The sequence below is a fragment of the Echinops telfairi genome, unplaced genomic scaffold, assembly GCF_000313985.2.
Source record: "Echinops telfairi isolate 266 unplaced genomic scaffold, ASM31398v2 ScPeMD7_7468;HRSCAF=8506_0, whole genome shotgun sequence".
Lineage (NCBI taxonomy): Eukaryota > Metazoa > Chordata > Mammalia > Afrosoricida > Tenrecidae > Echinops > Echinops telfairi.
In genome coordinates, this window is record NW_022111369.1 from 80,394,961 (window position 1) to 80,407,530 (window position 12,570).

At 49.4% G+C, this 12,570-nt stretch overlaps 1 non-coding gene across 1 annotated transcript; it reads left to right on the forward strand.

The window, feature by feature from the left end:
• The first annotated feature begins 832 nt into the window (after window positions 1–832).
• Window positions 833–1,000, forward strand: LOC115873444. The gene has a single exon (XR_004048441.1). It is a non-coding gene; the product is annotated as a U1 spliceosomal RNA (small nuclear RNA).
• Window positions 1,001–12,570: the final 11,570 nt, after the last annotated feature.

A 12,570-nucleotide genomic window follows, 5' to 3' on the forward strand; every position in this document is an offset into this window, starting at 1 on the left:
TTAGCTCCCTAGGGTTACTGTGGGAAAATTACCACGTGAGGGAAACCAATAAATCTGTCCTGCTCGAACACAGAGGTTGACAGTTTTATGACCTCGTATACATATTTCTCACAATGTGGTCTAGCTGGAGCTCTGGTTTCACCTGCCAAAAGCACCTTTAAAGACAGAAACAAACGTCCCCTTGATCAAACGTCATTCTAGTCAGTCAGTCCATATGCTCGCAATGCAGTAGTTCATAGAGAGGTAAGCAGGCTAGGTGCACCAATTCTTACAAGTGAGAAAAGAGCTGAGTGTTTTTAACTGAAGGGCAATGCTCAATTATAGTTGCGTGTTCATGGATACACAACCATGCACCCATACTTGTCAATTTCCAATTCTATAGGCCCCTCTTTGCAAACAAGCTAAACCTAGAAGATGTGGTGTATGCTTACTGCAGGTTTGAAAGGTGATATCAGTACTCTGGATTCAATATCCTGGGTGGTATCCTAGCCTCTTTCTTCCTGGAGAAACCACAGGACTGAAGCAGTCCTCAGCATTGGCCTACTTGCTGAATCTCTCTGCACTGGTTAGTGGAGGATGCTTCAGGGCATTTACCAAGGGACATATGGGCAAGAGAAGACTTTACTGAGAATCATTTATTTCAAAAAATAAATTTAGTGTTCTTTAAATTGAAAAAAAAGAACATCTTTTCTGATGTCGTATTGTCAACCCAGATGTACATTTGGGTGCTTCTAAAGAGCCCTGCTGTTCACGCCGGCCCCTCCCACTGCAAATCTAACCTCTGTCTTTTTAAAGCATATTTTATTAATTCTCTGGTGAACAAGGCGCAGGCATACTGACCTGGCAGGGAAGACACCATGATCACGAAGGTGGTTTTCCCAGGGCGAGGCTCACCCATTGCACTGCGGGTGTGCTGACCCCTGCGACTTCCCCAAATACGGGAAACCCCACTGCATGGTTCGTGCTAGTGGGGGACTGCCTCCGTCCGCGCTCTCCCCTGATTAAAAAGCAAAGGACACACAGCCGGCAGAGACCCAGTCCCTGCAGGGTCTTTCTTCTTTCTCTCGGCCAGCACCAGCGTTGGCCGGGCAGCCCCTCGGTCTTCGTCCCGCTGTGTTCCCTGAGCCTCCGGGAGGCTCTGCCCTTTTCAGACCGGCCGTGTCCGGCGCGCCCGTGCTTCGCTTCACTTCCTTTGCGCCATCCACGGAGTCGCCAGTCACCCTCGAAGCCCGCATCTCGCCACCACCAACGTGGGACCACATCTGTATGTGGATTGTAGTAAGAGCTGTACGAGCCCCTAATAAGATGACGTTTTTTAAATGACGTCTGGGGAGGTCTGATATATTTTGGCTAGTTTTTTTTGCCAATTTCTCTCTTAGGCACTATTTGCCTTCCCAAGGTAAAGGACGCCAATGACCATTAGCTTGCCCTGAAGTAGCCAATTAGCTGCTTCATGAGTGTCCTGGGCCGGACAGTTACTGTGTCGTTCACGATGGCGGCCGCCGCTTCGCTCTGTAACGTCAGCAGACAGGGGAGTATTGTGCTGTGAGGGGTCAGTCTTCATCCTTTGTCTCACTGAGTTTTATCTAAACTTTTTTTTTAATCATTTTATTGGGGGCTCACACAACTCTTATCACAATCCATACCTACATCCATTGTGCCAAGCACATTTGTACATTTGTTGCCAACATCATTCTCAAAACACTTGCTTTCTGCTTGAACCTTTGGAATCCGCTCCTTTTGTTTCCCCTCCCTCGTGAACCCTTGATAATTTATAAATTATTATTATTTTGTCATATCTTACACTGTCAGATGTCTCCCTTCACCCACTTTTCTGTTGTCCATCCCCCAGGGAGGAGGTTATATGGAGATCCTTGTAATCAGTTCCCCCTTTCTACCCTACCTTCCCTCCACCCTTCTGGTATCGCCACTCTCAGCACTGGTCCTGAAGGGATCATCTGTCCTGGATTCCCTGTGTTTCCAGTTCCTATCTGTACCAGTGTACATCCTCTGGTCTAGCCAGACTTGTAAGGTAGAATTGGGATCATGATAGTGGGGGAAAGGGGGGAACATTTAGGAACTAGAGGAAAGTTGTATGTTTCATCGTTGCTACACTGCACCCTGACTGGCTCATCTCCTCCCCACGACCCTTCTGTAAGGGGATGTCCAGTTGCCTACAGATGGGTTTTGGGTCCCCAATCTGCACTCCTCCTCATTCACAATGATTTGATTTTTGTTCTTTGATGCCTGATACCTGATCCCTTTGATACCTTGTGATCACACAAGCAGGTGTGCTTCTTCCGTGTGGGCTTGGTTGCTTCTGAGCTAGATGGCCTTATCTAAACTTTTAAATGAGATTGCTCCTTTTTATAGATTCTGTATATGCATGAAATCTAGAATCAGCAACTCTGGCTATTTTGTGGCTCAGGTTGAGGAGCTGAGTCAGGAGTCTATAAGAAGGGCCTATGTTGACCTATTTGTACTCAAGGACAGCTGGGAACTAGTTAATCAAAAGCTCTGCTCTTTCACCTTTCCCAGACGATAATACACACACGTATATAAGCTCTGGAATAAGAGTAGTCCTGATTAGATAGTGCCCCCAAAGTCTTTGTAATAACCAGCCTCAAAGCAAACCAGTTACTTGGAGCAATTCCCAAACTCTTGTCATTTAAGCCTTCATCCTGAAATGCAAAATCTGGGTGAGTCGTTTGGTTGGTGTGGCATTGATGCACTCAAGAGCTCGGAAGTCTACTGAGTTTGCCAATCAGCACTAGCCACGAGGACACGGAGAAGAACTGAGTGTGGGTAGGCTGGCTGGTCCTTCTAGCATCGAGGCCACCATCCAATGAGGCGCACAGCCCACTGCCACGCACAGTGAAACTGCTGTGACAATGGTCATAGGGAATGTGCAAGACTCCAGAGAGGGCCCCATTCTACATGGAGAGAGGGTTGTGAGGAAGAGTGGAGGGTCGGAAGGGATGGCCAACGAAGGCCCGTCAAGCAGAAAGACTACTGAGATGAGAAGTAAGGGGGCATCACAGAGTCACCCAGACAGAGGCGGTGTGTTAGCTCCCTAGGGTTACTGTGGGAAAATTACCACAAACTGTCTACCAATATCGGTGCCAGTTGCCAGTGAGTGAATTCCAAGTCAGGGCGCCCCCATGTCTACTCTGTCAGAGTAGGCCTGGCTCCATTAGATGGTCAAGTCCATCTTCCAAGGTGCCTCCAGGGAGACTGGACCCTCCAGCATTCGGGTAGCAGCCAAGCTCAGATAATTACCAACCTAGAGAGAAAAAAAGTGCTTTAAAAAATAGACATATATTCCCCCGCCATTGTAAAGACTAAAGACTAGATGTTCAAAATCAAGATGTCAGCAGAGATAGGCTCATTCAGAAGCTCCGGAGAGGAATCCTTTCTTGCTTCTTGGCTTGTTGCATAACTCTGATCCCTGCCTTTCTTGGCGTGGACTTCTTCCTTGTGTTTTCTTTCTGTCTCTCTGGGACATTTTTAGGCCCCATCCTAATCCAGTATGACCTCATCATAACTTAATGACCTATGCAAAGGTGCTTTTCATTAATAAGGTCCTACCCTGAGGTTCCTGATAGACATGGATTCTTGGGATCACTATTCAACTCAGTACCAAAGATGTGGAGTGATGGGCAATGGCGAGAATATTCCAGGAAACAGGAAAGGCCTGTAGAGGCTCGGACCGAGGGAGGGAGAGACTCACTTGAGAAACCGCAGAAGGTCATGTGACTAGAGCTCAAAATCCAGCGACAAAGTGGCAAGCGATTGCGGCTGGGAAGATACCAGCCCCAGATCCTATTTATTCTAGAGTTTACATTTTAGTACATTGACTTATTGGTCCCTTGTCCCCTTCCTGGCATTTATACGGTTTTCCCAAGATGAAGATATAAATCTAGAGCGTATCTAAACCCAGCTAGAAAACATGTTCACTCCTCTAAGGATTTCTTGGTGCTGCTCAGGAATGTTACTAAGTGTTCATATTAGCTTTAAATTTTTCCTAGGATTCCTACCATATAAGGTCATTTCTAAGAGTGTGGCATATTCTGAATGATTTGCAAGCATGGTTTCAAATATTGATTTTCACATTAAACATTAGTTGGAACATTCAAATCCTGTAAGAATGGCTATAATACACGCCACCCCCAGCCTCTCCTTCTTTGTTTTTAATTTAAGCATTATAATTGCTTGCATGCTTATCAGTCTAGGCCCCCTGGATTCTAAACTGATATTGGGCAAAAGTCCAACCCCATCATCTTTCTGTCCTTCATGTCACCCTGCACACCATTTAGTTCGTATCATACGTGAACACATTGTCTACTCCATGTTTTCAACTGCCCAGCATTGTGCAACAGAGGAACTGACAGGTAGTCCCCGACTTCTGATATATTCTAGTTACAGCAAACCACGCTTAACAGTGGTCTGTTATTATTTTTTAAACATCTTATTATCAGTAGCTGGGTCCCTGGTGGTGTAATGGTTACTTGTTCGACTGCTGCAAGGTCAGCAGTTCAAAACCACCAGCCACTCCTTGGGAGCAAGGTGGGGCTTCTATACTAAGGTGACCAGACGTCCCGCTTTTGGCGGGACAGTCCTGATTTTTAACAATTTTTCCCGCGTCGTGCGTCCCAACTGCAGGAAGATCACAGGCCAATAGATGGAAAGTCCTGTGGATCCACTGGCAGTGGAAGCATCTTAGCGCTGGCATGGGTCTCCACATGGCTCCTCCAGCTCCAGGTTGCTGGCTGCCATCAGCATAGCTCCTTGTGGTTTGTCAAGAGGAATGTCTCACAGGGAGATGAAGCAGGGGGCGTTGCAGAGTGTGTATCTGGCCTCCAGTGAGCTATTTATCTTCATCACGCCTCTAAATGAGACCATCATGCTGCGACCTGATTGCAGGCTAGACTTCACCCCTTTGCAAGTTGGCAGGAGATTCCGTAACTGCCACACATTTCCTATTGGGATTTTACATTTATGAATAAATTCAAGTAGGTAGTAGTAGAACTTAGTGCTCTAATTATAGGGATGGATATTAAAGTTGCTGGTGATTAAGGGACATTTGTCCTTTATATCCCCAAATTAGCTTTTAGGAATTAAACTTCCAGCCAGTCCAACTTCACATCTGATCACGTTATATTCCAAAAGACCTACTCATGTTTTAATCGTCTTCTGAGCATGTTGCATGACATTGGAGAAAGTGGTCCAGTGTTGACACGATGAAATATGTATGTAATTGTTATTCTTCATTGTTATTGTGCAGGTTAAAATGCCGCTTGGTTTTGGAAAAACAGTCATGCAAGAAGCATCTGTGAAGCCATTCCGCCTTTTCCCTCTGTTCCAGGAATCATGGCCGGATGGTTTTCACAGGGACTAAGCTCTCATGGATACCTGAGTGGGAATTTAGCTGGAGATGGGTTGGATGATTAGCCAGCACGTCTAAAACCAAAAGCCAAACCCATCAAGTCCATTCAACTCAAAGTGATCCTGATACAGGAGCTGTGGGGCAGCTGGTGGACTTAAACCCCCAGCTTTGCCATTCGCAATCCAGCACTTCCCCAACAGTGTCCCCAGGACTGTGGAGCAAACACATCGTGGTTCTTATTTTCTGTTCGTGTTGACTCGGTGTTTTCTTCCCTACAACTGTCAATTCAACTGATTTCTTAGCTCAGAGACCCAGGGACAGATTACCAAAAAGCAAGATAAGCCTGGACCTACCTTGGGGAGGAAGCACAAGTAAGCCAGTGCTTCCCTTGCTTCCTGAGAATGCCATCCCCCTCAGAGATTGTCGAGTCGAAAAGAGGCTTTGATTCTGTAGAAGGATCCTATAGGAGTTGGGAGAGAGACAGATGCCAGCCAGATCTGAATGTAGGATCTTTGACATGTACAATTGTTCACTACAGATTAATAAATGAGCACAAGTAACCGGGCACCTCCCTTGCTCCTTCAGTTACCGGACATTGCAGAGACTGTAGTCCTCCCTCTGGAACAGACCGACAACTAACGCCCCTGAGTAAACCCGAAGCCATGATGCTTGAAGTCTGCTGGCTTAGCCGAGTTCAGAGGCCTGCCCACCCGCCACCTTTGAAGCTACCAGCTTCCGGAAGGGATCACACATGTTGCTAAAGAGATTCCCTAAAAATGGAGCCAGAAAGCAAGGACTGGGAAGGGATACAGCTCTCACTTCAAGACCAATTTCAGAAATATCAAGGTTAGCTCCCCTCTGTATATATATAATGAGTCTCCTGCTTTGACATGGGAGTGCTCTGAAAAGCTGCCAAGTCTGAAGCCCCTGCTGCTTCGTGAAACAAGGAGCTCCCTTACTGACGCGAGTCTCCGTGGCTGGTGCTGAAGGCCACTCTAACCCCTGAGGAAAGGGGTGCTTCTGCAGGGGTCTTTGGCTCTTTCTCCCTAACACTCACCCGCTCTCCACCTGTAGGACATGTTTTGCAAACTTTAATCCTGCCAGAGCCAGACCCGGTGTGAGGGGGAAACATGTCAGAGGAAGCAAAGTGTAATGTTTCCCACAAAGAGCGCGACATGGAAGTGGGAAGACTGCCCCTCTCAAAGACAGAAAAGGTGGAAGCCCAGAGAAGCCAGCTCCAGCCCTGAGCAGTTCTATCTCTCGTGGGTTTCACCGAGTTGCCCCCGTTCTTGTGAAGAACTGTTAAGCCCCAGGCCATTCTGGACACTACCAGGGGAAACCCTTGGCTGATTTCCTCTTGCATCACATGCCAGGAACTGGCAGCTCCGGATAAACCACACAACTCCCCAGAAAGGAACGTTGTTAGTTACAGGCACCAAACCACTACCTAAGACGAGCTGAAGGAGCAAAGCAAAGACTTCGGGTCCTACAAAGTACCAGTAAGAGCAGGAAGGAATGTGTTTGTGCCCTGAGAATCCTGTAGGGAATTTGTGGGGGGTTGGTTTTGTTTTTCTAGAGCAGGGGTGGAAAGTTATTTTCTCCCAAGGGCCATTTGGCTATTGAGAATATCATTCACAGATCATACAGAATTATCAACTGAAAAATTAACCTGCTAGACCCGGTCACCCATTTAATGAACTTGCCCCTAAGGTGGTGGCTGGGACCACTTCTCTTTGGTGAGGCCTGTGTGCTGGTAGCTAGGAGTGATGATTTTTCAGGCCTTATGCTACGGCCCTCAGGCCGGACATTCCCTACCTCTGTTCTAGGGTAACAGTAGTGCAAGAGCAATTTGCCTCACTAAGTGATACACACAAAACCCATATTCAAAGCTCCCTCAACCCCCACTAGCTAGAGAAAGACTGCTTCCTTGTGGTCAAAGTTGTTGAGTACCAACCAGTTGACTTCAACTCATAGCAACTCTGGGTGTCAGAGTGGGATAACATCTTGGGCTTTTCTTGGCTGTAATTGCTACAAAAGCAGATCATCAGGTCTTGCCCCCTTCCCCTCCCCAAACCCCTAGAAGTTGGCAGGGTTCAAACCACCGACATTCGATTAACAGCCAAGTGAGTAACAGCCAAGCAATTAGCTGTGGCCCCAGAGCTCCTTAGGCGGTCAGAGACATTCCCGTTACCCTATTTTCAGATCAGTGATGTTTTGGCGCTTGTGAGCCTCATTGAGCCATCTAACTTTTCCAAGCCTAGAGGGTTCACTGCACCCCACGTCTAGCACCTTCTGTGACATGAATTTCCTCTTAGCACTCAGGAGAAGGAGGAGGGGGAAAGCACCTTGTAGCGCCCTGAACCACGCTCACACCTGTTCCTATGTCTGAGCCCATTCTTGCAGCCACAGCATCGTTTGGGATCCTTGGGGGCCTTTCTCTCCTTCGCTGCTCCTCCACTTCACCAAGCACGATGTCCTTCTCCAGGGACTGGTCTCTCCTGTCAGCACATCCAAAGTTTCTAAGATGAAGTCTCGCCTTCTTTGCCGTTCAGGAGCACTCTGGCTGTCCTTCTCCCAGGGCGGGTCAGTTTGTCCTTTGAGCAGTCCGTGGTGTCCTCCGCATGCTTCCCCAGCACCATCATTCTAATGCATCGATTCTTCTCCAGTCTTCATACCCAAGGTCCGACTTTCACACGCATATGAGGCAGTGGGAAATAGTACCATGGCTTGGGTCAGGCGCACATTAGCCCTCAAAGGAACATCCTTGCTTTTCAATACTCTAAAGAGGTCTTGCGCAATAGATCTACCTAATACGACTCATCTTTTGATTGCTTGACGGCTGCTTCCGCGAGCATTGATTGTGGATCCAAGCAAGACAAAATCCCTGACACCTTGAGCCGTTCCTCCTCCATAGTGCTGCACAAAGGAAGCTCACAGTAGCACCTCTGAAGAAGGACCCAGACAGACGTCCCAGTCCCAGAGGCTGTCACTCAGCTCGGGCTCACGATAGCCCTGTGTGTCAGGGTGGAATGTGCTTCTTTGGCTTTTCAGTGACTGGTTGGTCAGAAGTAGATCCTTTCTTCCAAGGTACTTCAGATGGGACTTGAACCACCAACCTGTAGGTTAACAGCTGAGCTAGCTAACCATTTTCACCACCCAGAGACTCCAGGATTCACAGAAGAATTATAATTTAGGGTGTAGGGGGTGTAGGAAATGGTCTAAAATTGATTGTGGTGATGATTGTACAACTCTTCTTGTCATGACTGAACTATTGAATTGTGTGATATGTGGGTTAAATGCCAATAGAACTGTTAAAAAAAAAAAGGAAAAAGAAGAAGAAAAAGAATCAGCCATAAGAGAAGAGCAGCATTGTGCTCCAATTGAAGCCTAAGGGGCATCATCAGAAAATGGCCAAAGACATGCCAGCCCCTCCCGGGAGGCTGAGGGAAATGGGCAAACAGTCGTCCACGGGCAGGAAGACAAAGGATGGACTGCGGGTCATCACAGAGCGCCTTCATCACGGCCACAGACATCACTGTGGAGTCTAGAAAATACCCGGAGGCACAGGCTGGGGCAAGGGAAAAGCACGGAGTGAGAACAAGGGGAGCTCAGTTATGTGCGTCTGATTCATGTCTGGACCTTCTGCCAAGGCGGCAGCTGGAACCGTGCAAGCTCTGCTTGAGAGGAGGCCTGGAGGCAAACCACCAGCAGCTCAGGCGGAGCGAGCCGCCCCGCCCTCCGGGGTCCAGAGGTCCCAGGAGTTCTGCCGCACGCCCGCTCCAACCCAGATCAGGCTGCGTCTCAGCATAGAGAAGGCCTGGCAAGAGAGGAGCAAAGAGGAAAAAGAGTCCCAGTTTGGGGGGACGTTTGCCATGACCCACATGCAGGAAGGGCAGGAATTAGGAAAGTCGGAGAGGGCCGGGGTGGGGCGGGGGCATGGAACCAGCTTCTCGGTGACAATTGAAAACAGCAAAGGAGAGCTGTCAGGACTCCAAATGGGGAGCTGGAAGTTGCTGATGCAGGAAGGGAAAAGAGAAATTGCCCAGACACCTCCCCTCCTCCCAAATGGGTAAAGTAATAACAACAGCTAGGACAGTGGTTCTCCACCTTCCTAATGTCCTTCCATACAGCCCTTCCATACAGTTCCTCATGTGGTGGTGACCCCCCAACCATAAAATTATTTTCATTGCTACTTCATCACTGTCATTTTACTACCTTGATGAATCAGGCGACCCACAGGTTGAGAACCACTGAGTTAGGAGCTGCTGCCCGGCTCTTCCAAAGTCAGATGCCTCTGCTTCACGCAGAGCCTTGGCAAGGGACTCTTCTCTGTCTCCTTGAGTGCTCACCCGCGCCACACACACCTGGCCTCTGACTCGCTGAAGAGCCCCAGGAGCTTCGCTTCCTCAGTCTCTTTTGGTCTGCCTCCCTTCCTGCCTGCCTTCCTCGTCACCGGAGAATCCCTTGCCATGAAGCCCCTTGTTAACCGAGGGGCTCCACTCTGAAAGGCCAGTGGCTGTCCACTCAGATCTGACTTGTGGAGCCGACTGTGCTCCATAGAGATTGCATTGACTGGGTTCCCCCCACCCACCCAAAGCTAGTGGCCAGGCCTTTCTTCTGAGGCACCCCTGGGTGGACTCGACTGCCAACCTCTGGGCTAGCAACAGAGTGTGTTGGCTCTTTGCACCATCCGAAGACTGCAGTTCTATCCACGGAGCTTTCCAAAGTTAGGCACCAGCCCCAGGTCAGTGAGACACTGTGTGAACGAGTCCCTTGTCCAGGATTGAGTCCAGGATGGAGCACAGATTCCTGCTTGTGCCTGGAGCTTGTCCCTGGGCTCTGTGTGTCTGGCTGCCCATCGTTTCTGCAGGGGTCTTTTGCAAAGTCCCTCCCTGGCTAGTCTTTGTCAACCCACATAACCTTCCAGAGGCTGCAGAAACCTCTGCTTGCTAATTCCTAGTCTGCAAGGCTGAGTCTACACTCTCCAACCAAATCTCCCAGGCTGCTTTCAGAGTTACCGGCCTGGCCAGAAGGATTTGCTGGGTAGGATTTCCACTGGTGGTGTAGTGGTCACACACTGGGTTGCTAACGACCAGGTCAGCAGTTCAAAACCACTAGCCACTGCAAGGGAGGAAGATGAGGCTTTCTAAAGCCAAGAGTGACAGTCTCAGAAACCCAGGGGCAGCTGTACCTTGTCCTATAGATAGAGTTGCTGAGTAAGAATCAACTCGATAGCAGGGAGCTCAGTAATCTCTGTTTGGGGCAAAGAGTGATTGATGCTCAGGGCTGGATGGCAGCCATCTCTCCTATTAAGACCCTTGGGGTTAGCTCCTGGTAGGCAGCCGTCTGAGTGGACTAGGCACAGTGAATGAACTGAGCCCATGGTAACATCCTCCCAGAGCCTGCAGGGGGGTCAGGCACAAGCCGTCAGCTTTCCAAAATAGTCTAGGTGCTAAGCTTAGCGAAGACAACCAAATAAACCAAACTCACTGCCATTGAGTCCATGCTGACTCACAGTGACCCTACAGGACAGGCAGAACTGCCGCTGTGCGTTTCCCAGACAGTAACTCTTTCCAGGAGTAGAAAGCCCCATCTTTCTCCCACAGAGTGGCTGGTCGTTTTGAACTGCTGGTCTTGCAGTTAGCAGCCTGACTGGTGCAGCCCTCCTGAAATGGAAGGGCCACTTGGGAATCCCTCTCAACCTTCACCAGGGGTGGAGTTCAAGGGCATCTCTTTTTGGGGGGACCATCAGAGTACAGTTCCTCATTAATCACTTCTGGGTCAAGGGTGGGGCTCCTTCAGTCTCAGGAAGGCTTTCCGGTCCACCTGGCTTCTGGTGCCTGAGGATGTCCTGCCTTCTCTGTAGGGAAGGGGACTGGGCAGGGACTCAAAGATGGAGCATCCCTGAGAACTCACTGACCAGGCTGCTAGGAATCCCAGAATCCGGTGTGACTGTGCACCTGGCTTAGCCATAACTGCCTTCCTGTGGAACTTCCCCGCCAAGTTCACTGCTTGCGGAGCAGGCACACGGGACCACCTGCCCACCCCCACGCTCGAGGTTAACGCGTGGGATGTAAGGGGAGTCAACCGACAGAACAGGTCCAGAAGATGTGAGACAAGGTACCGCCACGGCTGTGTTGGCATGCCCACACCACTAGGGCGCTCCCTTTGGGGGGTGTAGGCGCCTAGTCAAGCCAGTACTTCCATGCACTCAAAGGCAATGAAATCCTCGTGTGTTCCTAACGGGTGTGGACATCAGCCCGTCTGGTGTCGCCACGGGGCTCAGGCTCCCCGCAGGCTGCCAGCGTCTGCTGGATAAGGGACCGCATCCTGTGTCAGCTGTTGCTGGCGCTACCTCCGTCAGGCCTAACACGGGAAATTCCTCTAAGGATGAATCAGTGTCACCGTGTTGTGGAGCCACGTGCTGGAGTCAGACCCTCGAAGGCTCACGCATAGGACCTAGCAACATATCCTTCTGTTAAACCAGTGGTTCTCAACCTGTGAGGGTCAAACGACCCCTTCACAGGGGTCGCCTGATTCCTCACAGTAGTAAAATGGCAGTGATGAAGTAGCAACGAAAATAATTTTATGGTGGGGGGGGTCACCACAACATGAGGAACTGTATGAAAGGGTGCCCTGGTGGCATCATGGGTTACAAGTGGGGCTGCTAATTGCAAAGTCGGGAGTTCTAAACTCCCAGCCTCTCCAAGGCAGAAAGAGAAAGCTTTCTACTCCTGTGAAGAGAGACAGCCTCAGAAACCCGCAGGGGTCCGGTCTGCCCTGCCTTACAGGGTCACTCTGAGACGGACAGATCCCACGGCAGCAAGGTGGTGCCAACTCACAAGGACCCTCTAGCACAGGCTGAAACCTCCCCGGAGTTTCCGAGATGACAGCTCCTTCCTGGGGTGGCAAGCCCTGTCTTTTTCCCAAGCAATGGCTGTGGTTTCGAACTGCTGACCTTGCACGAGCAACCCACCTCATAACCACCACACCACCAGGGCTCATCGAACCCTATTTGATATTTGTTTGCATTCAGTGAATTGCGGCAAAACTTTTTGTCCCGAGGTTAGGTCAAACTGTTGGTGATCATTTGGGGACATTGCAAGATTCACCATCATTTCTGGAAAGTTGTATGAATGCTCCAATGTCTAAAAAAGAGACACACTCTTTTTTTTTTTTTTTTT